Source organism: Onthophagus taurus, chromosome 2 (genome assembly GCF_036711975.1).
Source record: "Onthophagus taurus isolate NC chromosome 2, IU_Otau_3.0, whole genome shotgun sequence".
In the NCBI taxonomy this organism is placed as follows: domain Eukaryota; kingdom Metazoa; phylum Arthropoda; class Insecta; order Coleoptera; family Scarabaeidae; genus Onthophagus; species Onthophagus taurus.
Genome location: NC_091967.1, coordinates 14897784 through 14910353, shown reverse-complemented (window position 1 = coordinate 14910353; position 12570 = coordinate 14897784). Strand labels below are relative to the sequence as shown.

The following is a 12570-nucleotide window of genomic DNA, read 5'->3' as shown; positions in this document are numbered from 1 at the left end:
TTTGCTAGTCTTTAAATCACACCTTAAGAACAAGCTGCGGAATGCTGTGTCAAAGAAGATACCATCGTATCAATTCGGTTTCCAAACGAGAAGATCAACATGCCATTCTGGTTTCGAACTTCCACTTCCGCTACGAAAAACGCCAATCTCTGCGGTCTGCTTAGTCCGGAAGGCTATCGATTCGGTCTTGCACAACGACCTCCTACATAAGCTAAATATGCTGAAAATTCTATACTATCTTCTAAACTTAATTAAAATCTGATTTTGAAATGGCTTTTGCAAGTCAACCCATCGAAAACTCATTTTTTTGTTCCTTTTCTCTCAATTCATGTTTCTTCTTCAGAAATAATAATCAAATCGTGAACCATTTCTCCCACATCAACCTGCAAATATCTAGGGGTCACAGAACTCTTAAATTTTTTGCTCACGCCAAAAAGAAAGTAAAGATGTGAAAGAAGAAAAGTAAATGTGTTAGATAGATTTATAACGCGATTTATAACCAATCATCGAATACGCGTGGCATCACAAACGTTGCATCAAAAATATTACATACAATAGTGAAAATGATTCGGAATGGACAGTTGCATATCTGCAGATGCATCACTTGAAATACTGCTGTTTAAATTTCAAAAAGGATAACTCAGAAATATGAAGAAATAACTCAGAATGCTATTTACTGGATATGTGTTTAAAATTAGGAATAGAAGAAATAGCGAATTTTTTCTTTATTTATAAAGAAGCAATGTACATAAGAAATTTGTATAATTAGTTGGTCAAATAAAGTGTGCGATAATATATGATGATAACTAAAGTATGCAGAAATTATCCCTTAATTAGTTAGATGTTGAAATCGACATCTAACTTTGTACTAATTTTTGAACAAATTTTGAACCAATCTTAATATATTCGATGTACATTCATAACTAATATCAGAAAATATAAAGGAAATTTATAGAAGTGTTAATTAACATAATAAACAACATTTGCCGACTCAATAGTAAATAATATACTTTGTGCATAGTGTGTATATTTCTATTCCCTATTCTAAATTAAAAACTTTTAATTTATAAATCCTAGTTGTGAAGGTAATAAACAAACACATTCAATTAATATAAATCGTTGGCTCAATAATATTATTTAATTGCATAGTTACTTTTGTTCAGCAACTCCAAATATACATTCATAAAATCACCAAACAACTATTAATAACAACCAATAAACGGTATTTATTGATTTAAAGTACCAAATTTTTTTATAAAATGGAATTTTTATTTATTTTATGAACGATTTTCAAAGGTATTAAAATATTGATAGCGATGGTTGTGCTTTTCATCGCAATAAAGCTCGCTGAAAAGGTTAAAATAAAGTCGAAAATAATGTTTTGACCAATACATATCTACAAAAATTCAAATTTGATTTTTTATAACTGAAATAAAAAATAAAATGTATATTTTAAAGTACAACTCTAATTTTAAATATCGTTTAGATTGATGTTATCATTTAATAATTTATGAGTTAAAGCTATTTGACACAGTTTGATAAAGATGCGGCGGTAATGAACCATCATCGTTATATAATTAATGTATAGACACACCACCTCGTTTAATATCAAGTGGATAATACAAGATCACAATGTAGCTACTTACTTCCTGAAAACCTAGTTAAAAGCATCGATCGTTTGCAACCCACATTCTTTTAACTGCTTTCTATTTTTAAATTGTTCATTTTATGACTGCCTATAGTAGGTTTATGCTGTAATGGTTTAGATGAACTTTTAAACTTTTTGATATAAAGTGTTCCAGTAGGTATGCATTAATATAAAAGTTTTGATGAATTATATATCATATATAGTGCTTTTAATTTATGTTACTTTCAAGACTAAAATAGATTTCTCACATGAACTATTTAAAAATAAATAAATCTAAAAATACTGTGATTCCGATTTCGTGTAAACCATCGTAGAAAACAAATTAAAAAGACGTGGTTTAATTCCACTACTTTTGATTTAAACATCCAAAAATCAATTGTGATATTTTATTTTTTCAATTTCATCTATTTCAAGTACACAATAGAGTTCAGGAGAGTAATACTTCGAGTTTATTCTCTCGGGGAACCTGAAAGTATGGTGGGGATCTTGAATTATATGTTTTAAGAAGAAAAGTTTATATAAATATGTTTATATATTTTATAATCATCGGGTGATGAAATTATTATCATTATTAAATTAGTGGTGTACATAAATAAGGTTTTCGTAAATCAAGGTGATGGGTGGTAGAAATAGGTCAAGAGCAAAGTTTTCTCCAATATATAACATACCTTAATGTTGTTAGAGGGAAAATAACTTTAAAAACTGAAGGCAAACAGTGCAAGAACTTTAAGTTTTGAAAGTAGTAAGTTAACGTTCGCATTAGTTGCAGTCGACGTAAACAAAAGTAATTTCTTTTAAGTTTTCGAAGCTCTTCAACTTTCCGTCACTATTCGAGACTTATATCTTAAAATATGGCTACAAACCAATTACGAACTTGACAATAGGATTTATGGAAATTTTTAATATTTTTTATAAAGTACTCTACGTTTTAAAAGTTTATTCCACTTTTTCAACATTTTATTTGATGTTAACTTTATATCGTTAATGATCACCAGGAAAATGTATATCAAACTCGGAATTATCTCTTTTCTGCGAAATCACAGCTTTTTGCAAGGAAAATAAATTGGTAGGTAAATATAGAAATATCAAAAGCGAACCGAATGAAATTCCATACGTAAATATTATTTTTAAAATTAACAAGGTAGAATTAGAAACGCATATCATGACGCTAAACTAACATGACACACTAAGATTAAACATAATATTTATTTTAATAATCCTTTAATTACATACATGCATTTTACAAATTTACTTAATTCGTTACATTTTATTTTCATAATTTTTTTTAATTTCCATATTTTTAGTTACTAAAATCATTGAAAAAAACTGAGAAAATATAAAATAATTTAATTTTAACCACAACACTAACAAAAAATGTTTACTTATGAAGAGGAAAATTTACTGAGATAACCCTGACAGTTTCAGTCCATGTATGGTGGCGAGGCGTTAGCAGATTTAAAATTGGATTAAAAGCTGAACGTGCCACAATGCACCTGAAAAGATCTACGTAAAAACGTTGCTAGTATGTCACCTATTGATTTTTCCATACATAGGTATGAGTGCATAGTGTGGTTCTATCTAATGGAATTGCTTAAATAAAGTTCACAAATAGAGCTCGTAATGAAAAAGAATAACTTTTAATTAAAAAATTATCTATGTTTTATAGTTAATTTAATTCTGATTTTAAAGTATGTAAAGATTGAAATGTTTTGTGGTTTTATGAAACGTTTATTATATGTAGTTACAAATTCATCGTGCAAATTGGATTTTGATTCTGAAAAGGGAGACATTATATTTAATTGCCGCAATAATAAATTAATGCCAACAATACCGACGGCAGCAGCAATAATATTATGCAGAATTCCGATAATTTTAAAATTGTATCGACATGTATGACGTTAACCGTTAAAACCATTTATGTAAATCCATTAGATGCATAATTTTGTAGTAATATTTATTCACAAATTCGATGTAGATATTTTATACATAAAAATGTTTAGCATAATTACTAATATAATAAAACATCTAACCTTTTCAAGCATGATAGGTCCTAGCTGCGTTGATCAAACTCCATTATTATTAGAAAGAGTAAAAACATACTGAGAGACAACACTAGGAGAATATCAGTGTGGCTTCAGAAATAATAGGTCTACAATAGACCACATTTTCTTAGTTAGACAGACCTTAGAGAAATGCTGTGAGAATAATTTAATCATCATTTTCGCAATCAGAACCATCAACGCATAACCTCATCCAACTAATAGGATGTTTGCAGTCCTGAAAGTTCATTCTGGCTTTGGGATACTTGGAGGCTAATGAACAGGGCCCTTCAGAATCGATTTCATAAAGCTAATCTTTATACTATTTTACTACTTTTTTTTTTTGAAAATAGATCCAATTGTTGTGGAAAAAATTCATTCACCTTGATGGATTTCAAGTTTGCTAGAATCCGTTTATTCATCGAAAAAAACGTTGGCAGAGATTAGAGGATAATATATCGGAATTATCAACGTGGTGAAGAGAAGCGAAGCTTTCCGAGATTTCAAAAATCGACCTGTTCAGTGATGACAATAATGCTTTGGAAGATTGAAAACGTTCAGTAGTAAAGCTCGAAAATCGAACGATTAACCGCGCCGGCGCTATGAAAGGGAACAAGTCGGTAATTTTCGACGTGATTGTAGAAATAAACGTGGTGATTCGGAAAACTAAGACTGGTATCGTGAACTCCGCAGTGGTACCTAAGTATTATTGCTGACAAGTTGACGACTGTTATGTATTGACTCTGAGTCACTGCTACATCGTGTTGTTTTAATAGAAAAACTTTGAACCAATAACTTCGTAAAAATCGGGAAAAATGTACTGGTCAAAATAAATAAATAAAATTAAATCCATCGTAATTTTCTACAACGATAAATGAATTTGATAGGAACTAAGCATCGCGCGTGACTTTCTAACTATATCAATAGATTGAGGAACGCATTAATGTAAAATGAAACTGGCATGGGATTAGATACCTCAAAGATTACTTGTTCGCCTATCGATCAATTAGATTTTGTAAAGAATTTCGTAAACTAAAGTTTTAATACTGTTATATGTTAATATTTGTATTTTAATTTAAGCAGCATAATCCGGACGTTTTTCGTTTTGATTTTATTTCTTACAAACAAATAAGCTTATGCAAGTAAAATGTGATAGAAATAAGCTGGACCCTAACTATAGCGACATATCTCTTTATCTATATCATCTATTTGGCTCTCCATTTACGCTTAACAAAACTAGTCTGTCATGGCTATATATAGATTTAAGCAGTCTTCAAAGTTTAACTTCTGATATATTCATTGTAAAGTAAGCTGAGGACTTTATTTGAAGACTTGACAACGACACTACTTGAAAAGCCATGTTTCTAAGACGCAGACCTAGATTAATGGCAAAATTTCCTTGGTAGTAGGCTGATGTTTATCCTTTGATATGGATCCTAAGGTACTTTTAGAAAAAGAGTGTAAAGACCGTGTTTGTACGATTATGATAGCAAGTCGTGCTCCAAGCATCGACTACCGTTATAATAGTTTCGAATTTTGTTGATGTTTGTAAGAGGATATTGAAGGAAACTCAGTTCTATTTACAGAAATCCTTTGATTTATCTACTTGCCTACAGCGGCTTGGCTGGCAATAAGGTTCCCGATGTATGTCTGGAAATTTCAAAAAGTCATTTTTGATGGTTAAAAAAGAATTGAAAGTGCACTGGTGCTCTGGAACAATTTTCCCGATATGAGACGCGTCAAAATATATTGTTAGTTTGAAGGTGAGCATGTTATGTGCCAGTTTTACTCGATTCTTGGCGCTGGAGAACTATGGAGTGCAATTTGGTGTGTTACGTAGTAATAGTAAATCTCATTGGTCACGATGCAGAGATTGTAAAGTCATTGGGATTGTAAAGTTAAGTACCGTCATCCTTTCGTGACTTGTTAATAGCACATTCATTATTAACGTAACCTTTAAGGCGATACCGAAATTATTTTGAAATCGATGGCTAATCGCCTCTATTCAAGAATGATTTTACCTATTACATCATTTTCTTTGTCAGCACTACCTTTGGCAATGGAACCAACCGGTTACTTCAAGGTTGTACTGTGATTCTCTTGGAACTCCCGAAATTGCTTACAAGAACTCAGTGGAACATGTTGTGTACTTGTGTAAGTGGTCAATTTTACACGATTCTCCGTGCTGGAAAACTGCGTAGTAAAATTTGGTATTTTGCGTATCGGGGTATAATAGATATCATTGATCGTGATGCAGAGATTGGTTATTAATGGAATGTTGCCAATAAAATTGCCTTTAAAATTATGTTTCTTTATGACAGTTTAAAGTTTTCTCTTCATGTGTAAGGAATCTAATATAGTTTATATAAGAATTCATCAAAGGCATCCATCTAACTGGGTAGCTACCGGTGGATAACTAATCATTTTCCAAGAGTTCATCAAAAACTCGTGTTCTTTATTTTTAATTCACAGTTGTGGTATTCACTTCCTTTATTCCGTCTTCAATGGATTTATTACTATTCATGTTCTAGGTTGTTTACACCTACAATAAAAAATAGATACAGCAATTTTTATTAATTATATCTTTATCTGGGCTAAACAAGCAGAGGAAAGAGAACTTCAGGAATATTTTTTTAAATTTTTAATAAAATATCATTAATTAACGTATGAGTAACTATATTATGCAACAAGTTTTGTTGTATACCTGGTTAATAATCATTATATTAGAAAATATTTTAGTTAAAATTTGATATATTTATGTACATATATTCAATATTACCAATTTTTATATGTAGCATGATATAAAAGGAAGGATTGCTACATTGTAAGGCTTTTGCACCCATACAAGTTAAACAGCAATTGATTGATCCAAGAATTCCTTGCATATTCAATTTTTAGTATCTTACCTATATAACTTGTAAAATTTGGTTTTAGATAACATTGGAATAAATTTACATAGAATTATTAATTCCCTAGGTGATAAAAATGACGTAAAAATGAAATGAGAAATGGAAGAAATAAGAATAGATGAAACACTCTGGTTATAGCCATTACTAACGCTCTACATAAATTGGTATCGTCTTGTGGAAACTAAAATTTTATACTTATAATTAACTCGAAAATTACGTAGTTTTAGCATCCAACCAATATTAATCGCGTTGGTGCGCGAATAATTTTTAATTACAGCTTTATCATGCACGCCAACGTTAGTTTAAAGATTCTAATTGAAAATTTCTCGCGGTTGAAAAACCCCGGGCCGTGCGGAAATAATTTGTTCCGGCAATTTTAATGTCAGGTGAAATATGAAAACGGTGGACAGTATTTAGCAATAACTCACAATAAGCGCGATTAAAGTGGAATAAACGTTAAACTTTCTAAATTAAAACTGTCATACAAATATACATAAAGAATCATTTTAAAATTACCATTTTTAATTAAATTTATGTATGATCCAAACGATAAATATGGTTTAATCTTTAATTTTATGATTTTATAAATATGTAATTGGAAAAGGATGACGTTTAAATAAAATGGAAATGAATCGGTTTTAAATCAGATAAAGTTGTTTTGTTCAAAAATTATTTGTATAAATTTTGGAATTTATGATGATTTTTTTAGTGAAATTTGAGAAATTTAAAATTGGTATTTCCCTCAGTTTCCGTTCTCTCTTCTCTTATACTCCACTGTACCTACATGGACGCGCAAGTCGGAACCATTTGAACAAAGTTTGTTCCAGTATTGTCAGTCTACGCGCGGTCTTCACGGCAGCAGGAGTTGGTAATCCTAGCTGTCTACTTCGCGTCGATATACCCAATCATTTCCATTTTAATGGAAAGCAAGTTTCGTTAAAAATAAAAAAAACACTTCACAATAGTCTTCAGTTGCTGTAAACATCTTTTTGTGCTTCCAAGTGATTTCAATTTAAAGTCTTTAGAAAACTTTTTTAATCTTAACTGGTAAGTTATAAATTATTGAAGTAGTTTCAGAATTTTATTGTACTATTTGTTAGATTTTGGAAATTACGATTTAACATTTGATAATTTTTTGATAACTTAAGTATTCGTAAAAAAAACTGGGTTAATGCTGTAAAATAATTTTAGATATTTTTTTCATTTGTGGTTTTATGATTTCCTGGCAGAATGATTTCATCATCAAATTAATTCACAAGGCAAATTTAACAAATTTGATATATAAAGTCAAGTTTAATATTTATTATTCTCCTTAAAAAACCAGTAACAATAAATTGAACTTTCATTTAAGTTTTATTTCAATTTATAGCTATAATAAACTTTATAATATAGTACAGCAATATATTTTCCCAGTTTTATTTTTAATTTCTTTTTTAATCTAACGCCATTATTTATTTTTCTTGTATAACCCAGTTTGTTTTAATAACTTTCATTCTTCTACGTTTTTAATTTTTAGATTAATTCCGAATATATTTGGTGTAAAGATCAAAGGATGTCTCATTATTTTCCTTATTTCACTCAAATAAATTTTGTGTATTCGTCGATATCATACAAACAGATCTGGTACGCTTCAGTCGTACATAATTTAGACTGTACAATTTGGCGGAGGGATGTTACGAAAAACAATCATAAATTCTCTTTTGATGTATTTTCAATTCGACAATATAAACCGAATTCTTTTAGCCGCGTTGAAACGTATACCACATCCGCCAAATATGTACTTGTTTCGCAACGAAGTTCCATAACGAAAAGATTGCAAGAGATTAATATCTTCAGATCCTGAAAAAAAGTTATTTCTGTAGTTTTACGGCCCAATGAAAAAAAATTCTTGTACACAGATCTATTTTTGCGTTTTAGTATTAAATGAGGAATGTTGTAGCACTTTTAATATTCAAATATAAAAAATTTGGAAATCTTAGTATTACAAATTAAATGAGATGTTTGAAACTAAATTTTAACCGAAGAATATTACAACGTAAATTTTAAGATACAATCTGTAAGTTCTTTCAAACGCAAACGTAAATCTAAAAATGCACACGTGTATACGTTTACACAACATTTCTTACACCCATATTTCGCTAATGTAAATTAGACATTGTGTTATTTTTGAAGAGCAAACAAACAACGTTTTACGGCTTCGTCAAAAACTCGGTTGTTAAACTGCTGTAAAAGTCTTATGGAAGTGTTTATTGTATTTTTTTACAAGGCCGGTATTTTAACAACCAACAATAGATTTAATAACTATCTAAGGGCGGAGAAGATAACATTAAAGCTTGAATAAATATTTGAAATATGGGCTTCAATAATAACGTCTGTTTAGCTTAGTTTGACCTTTATACCAATTATACCAATCGAATGAACTGGCATGTACAGTTTACATGAGTTAATTTAGAAAACGAAAAGAAAATGTCAAAAGCTTTCAAGAATTCAATTTATAATTAATTATTAAATAATGACCAGAGGGTTAATAAAAATGAAAACAAATTTTGAAATGTATTTTTAAGAAGGGGTCTTAATTAACTTCTCTTCAGTGAAACTCTGTTGTTTTATTAAATTAATTTAATTGAAGATAAGAAATTTTTAAGTCAATCAAGTTATTTATAACTACTCTTCTGTTACTTGACATACATGATTGTTAATTTGAATTACATTTTTAAGACATGAAATGTATTTTACTTTGTGTTATTTTCATAAAACACGGAACAGCGCATAGTCCTTTATCACATACTCTATAATAATACTTTATTTCTTCCGCTTCCTTTTTCCCTGGTTATCCTTTCCTTAGCACACAACGCATCATCTTATGGGCGAATTTTATTTTCTGTTGGTGGATTAAATTCTGCGAAATGGCATTCGGTTAGACTCAAAGGTTCTAGCTCTTTTGTTGTTCCGTGTGTGGCAGTCGTTCTTTGTATGTCATGTTGATGAACTAATTTCACCACAAGATTTGTAGTAAATTCTAAATGTAATTGCCCTCCAACATTTAGTTTATAAAGTATAAGAAAATATAATGTAGATATGTCTAGCAAATGAAAATATAATTTCAATAAATCATTTTGAAATCATCAGCATTTGTTATACAAATTATAAGTTTCTCAATGAATGATAAGGATTTATATATTGAAAAAGATTCATACAAAAAGTATTTAAGAATAATTTGACTACACGGAAAATGGGAAAACGGTATATGTTTTAGGAAAGGAAACCTTTTAATTCATGAAACTGAATGTAATATTAATTCAAATGAGACGAGTGAGGAGACCATTGAACAACTTTTCGTAAGGAGATTACTCAACCTTTTTTGCGACGCAGTTACAGATCCATCGCGGTTGAAATAAGTTTCCACTACGAAGCCCAATTAATCATGGTAAATGTATTTGAGTATCGTCCGGAAATCCCACCATTACTTAAACATTCGCAAACGATATAATTCTTAGAATGTAACCAATCAATATTATCTCTATTTGTTTTGACAAACTAAAGTAAGTATTTTATAACTTGTCCTGTATAATTAATTCTCCATATCTATCTAACCATTACTTAGTTATTGCTTATATACCGCTCTGGATTATTGGTGGTATTTTATCTGGCCTTACATATTGAGTATATGCAATTCTTGATTTTCATATAAAGAGCGTCACAACTTAATCTTGATTTGTTTTCAGATAATTTACGTGTTGTCAGTGGAGTGCAAGCTCATCAAGACACACGGTGCGCTTTCTGAATACATTTATATCTAGCTCAACGATTAATAGTTGTTTTTACGTTTAAAGTAATTTTCTTCTTCGTTAATATATACATATTAAAAAATATGTTTTTAGTTTATTAATAATAAAATAAACTTTACATAAGTGACATTTATGAACTATGATCATTAATAAAAGTTTCTTCTGATCTATTAAATTTATATGACAGAAAGTGTCAAGGCTGAGACTACCAATAGAAATTAAATTTGACAACTAATTATCGAGAAACCTAATTTATCAAACTTTAAGCTAGAGTGACCGCTTGTTATGCAGCCAGATAATTGATTTTACATAGTTTATCCCGCAATTTCTGAAAGCATTTTAATAATGAATTCTTGAATTTTCTTTGCAAATTTCAAATATTTTTAAAGAAATCAATTTACATTTATTTAAGCATTTATAATACGCTTTTTTAAATATGTGTTATTTTTAGATGATTCGCTGTGTTTTGTAACATTTGACATTGAAATTTTATTTAAATAGCGTTTCATCAACACACTATTTATGAACATCAACATATCAACTAAGTATAGTTTGGGTAAACGTCGTAAAATCTGAAATAACTTCTAAAACGTGATTTAAAATGGTGCGAATGGATACAATAAATAATATACTACACAGTGCAGATCTTTTTGTTATTATTTTATCGATTTTTATGTTGTTTACGCCATAAATACACTTATACATACAATGAAAGGATATTATCTTTTTTATGTTTTTCTTTCTGCTCTAAATCTGTCAACGGTTTAACATTATTCAGGGTAGTAATAGATTAAAAATATAATCCCGGCTATACAACTTAATTACTTCCTGTAACGTATACGAAATCAAAATTACCGGAGACTAAATTAAAACAAATGATTTAGGTAAAAATATCATATTTTCGTAGGTAGAACCTTTAAACAACCGTAATTTATTTTGTTAGCTCTTGGAACATCAAAATTTTCCCGCCAAGGTAAACAATAACAACTGCTTGGTGTATTTACTTAATATTTGAAACCTCGTACAATGATTTTCGTTGAAATACTTTTAAAAGTGCGTTTGTAATATTTACAATAAAGTACACAGAAAACGTTTGAGGACAAGATAATATCGGGGGTATATACTAGGAAGTGGACTTTCTTGGTCTAAACCGCTATTTATTCGAGCTGAAAAGTTATTATTGAGAGCTGTTCAAGTGCGATCAATGCCGTTTTCGACTTGAAAACGGAAGGCGCTTATGTGTCTTTGAAGTTCCGCAATTTGCGAGATAAATTGAAGAAATTGAATTGAATGTCGCCACCCTAATGACTGTTACACCGTTCCGGTTGAATGTGGCGATTTAAAGAGACTAAAAAAAGTAATTTATTTTTATTTCTTAGATTTTTTATTTTTATAGGAATACGTCCATCAAATCAAAGATCATAGATGTAATAATCTAAAAGAATTGACTACTTTATAACCGTTAGGTACGATTTATTGAGCACATAATACAAATAGTTTATCTTTATGTCAATCAATGAACGCCAAATGACCACAATAATGAAAGATTTTATTAAGACGTTTATGATGCTATTCAAGCAAATTATCTAAATCCTTTCTTATAGAATAGTATATTAACTAAATACTTCTAAAATGACGGAACATTATTAAAGTTAACGAGTCCCATCCTTGAAAGTTGCTGTGCAGTTACGGGAATGAAGACAATTAAAATACATCTAATTTATGTTGCTTCCGGAATGTTAATCAAGACGTTTTACAACACCTTTGGGAAATATGTACATTTGAATTCTTAATAGAACCAAAAAGTACTCGTTCACTTTACATAAAGTTGAAAAAACAGTTTTTCTTATCACATTAAGAAATTCGAATCTAAAATAACGGATCAAAATGAAATTTCTACTGTTTACTTCGCTGAACGTTAGATAAATATACCAAAAAGTTGGTTGTTTATTACCTGAAAGCGTTAAAGTGTTAAAATAGAATTTCAAGTAGGTAAGACATGTTTTTATTACACTATGACTCATTGATACAAATTAAAAATTTATTTTTGGATAACTAGATGTGAAATGAAACCTTAAATACTTCTCTTATATAGAATATAGAATTTCCTATTTACTTTTCAGTGAGTTTTATATCAACATAATCCGATAATTTTCCAAGCAATTTCCCCTGCTTTTTCGTTACCG

At 29.6% G+C, this 12570-nt stretch overlaps 1 protein-coding gene across 5 annotated transcripts in view; it reads left to right on the top strand.

Moving 5' to 3' along the window:
- The first annotated feature begins 7444 nt into the window (after positions 1-7444).
- Positions 7445-12570, top strand: part of LOC111426971 (Diuretic hormone 31 Receptor) — a 43202-nt gene continuing 38076 nt past the window's right edge. For all 5 annotated transcript variants that reach the window (XM_071194349.1, XM_023061901.2, XM_023061903.2 and 2 more), the window contains exon 1: positions 7445-7643. The gene's annotated coding sequence lies outside the window, so the exon portion shown is untranslated. The remainder of the gene's footprint in view (positions 7644-12570) is intronic.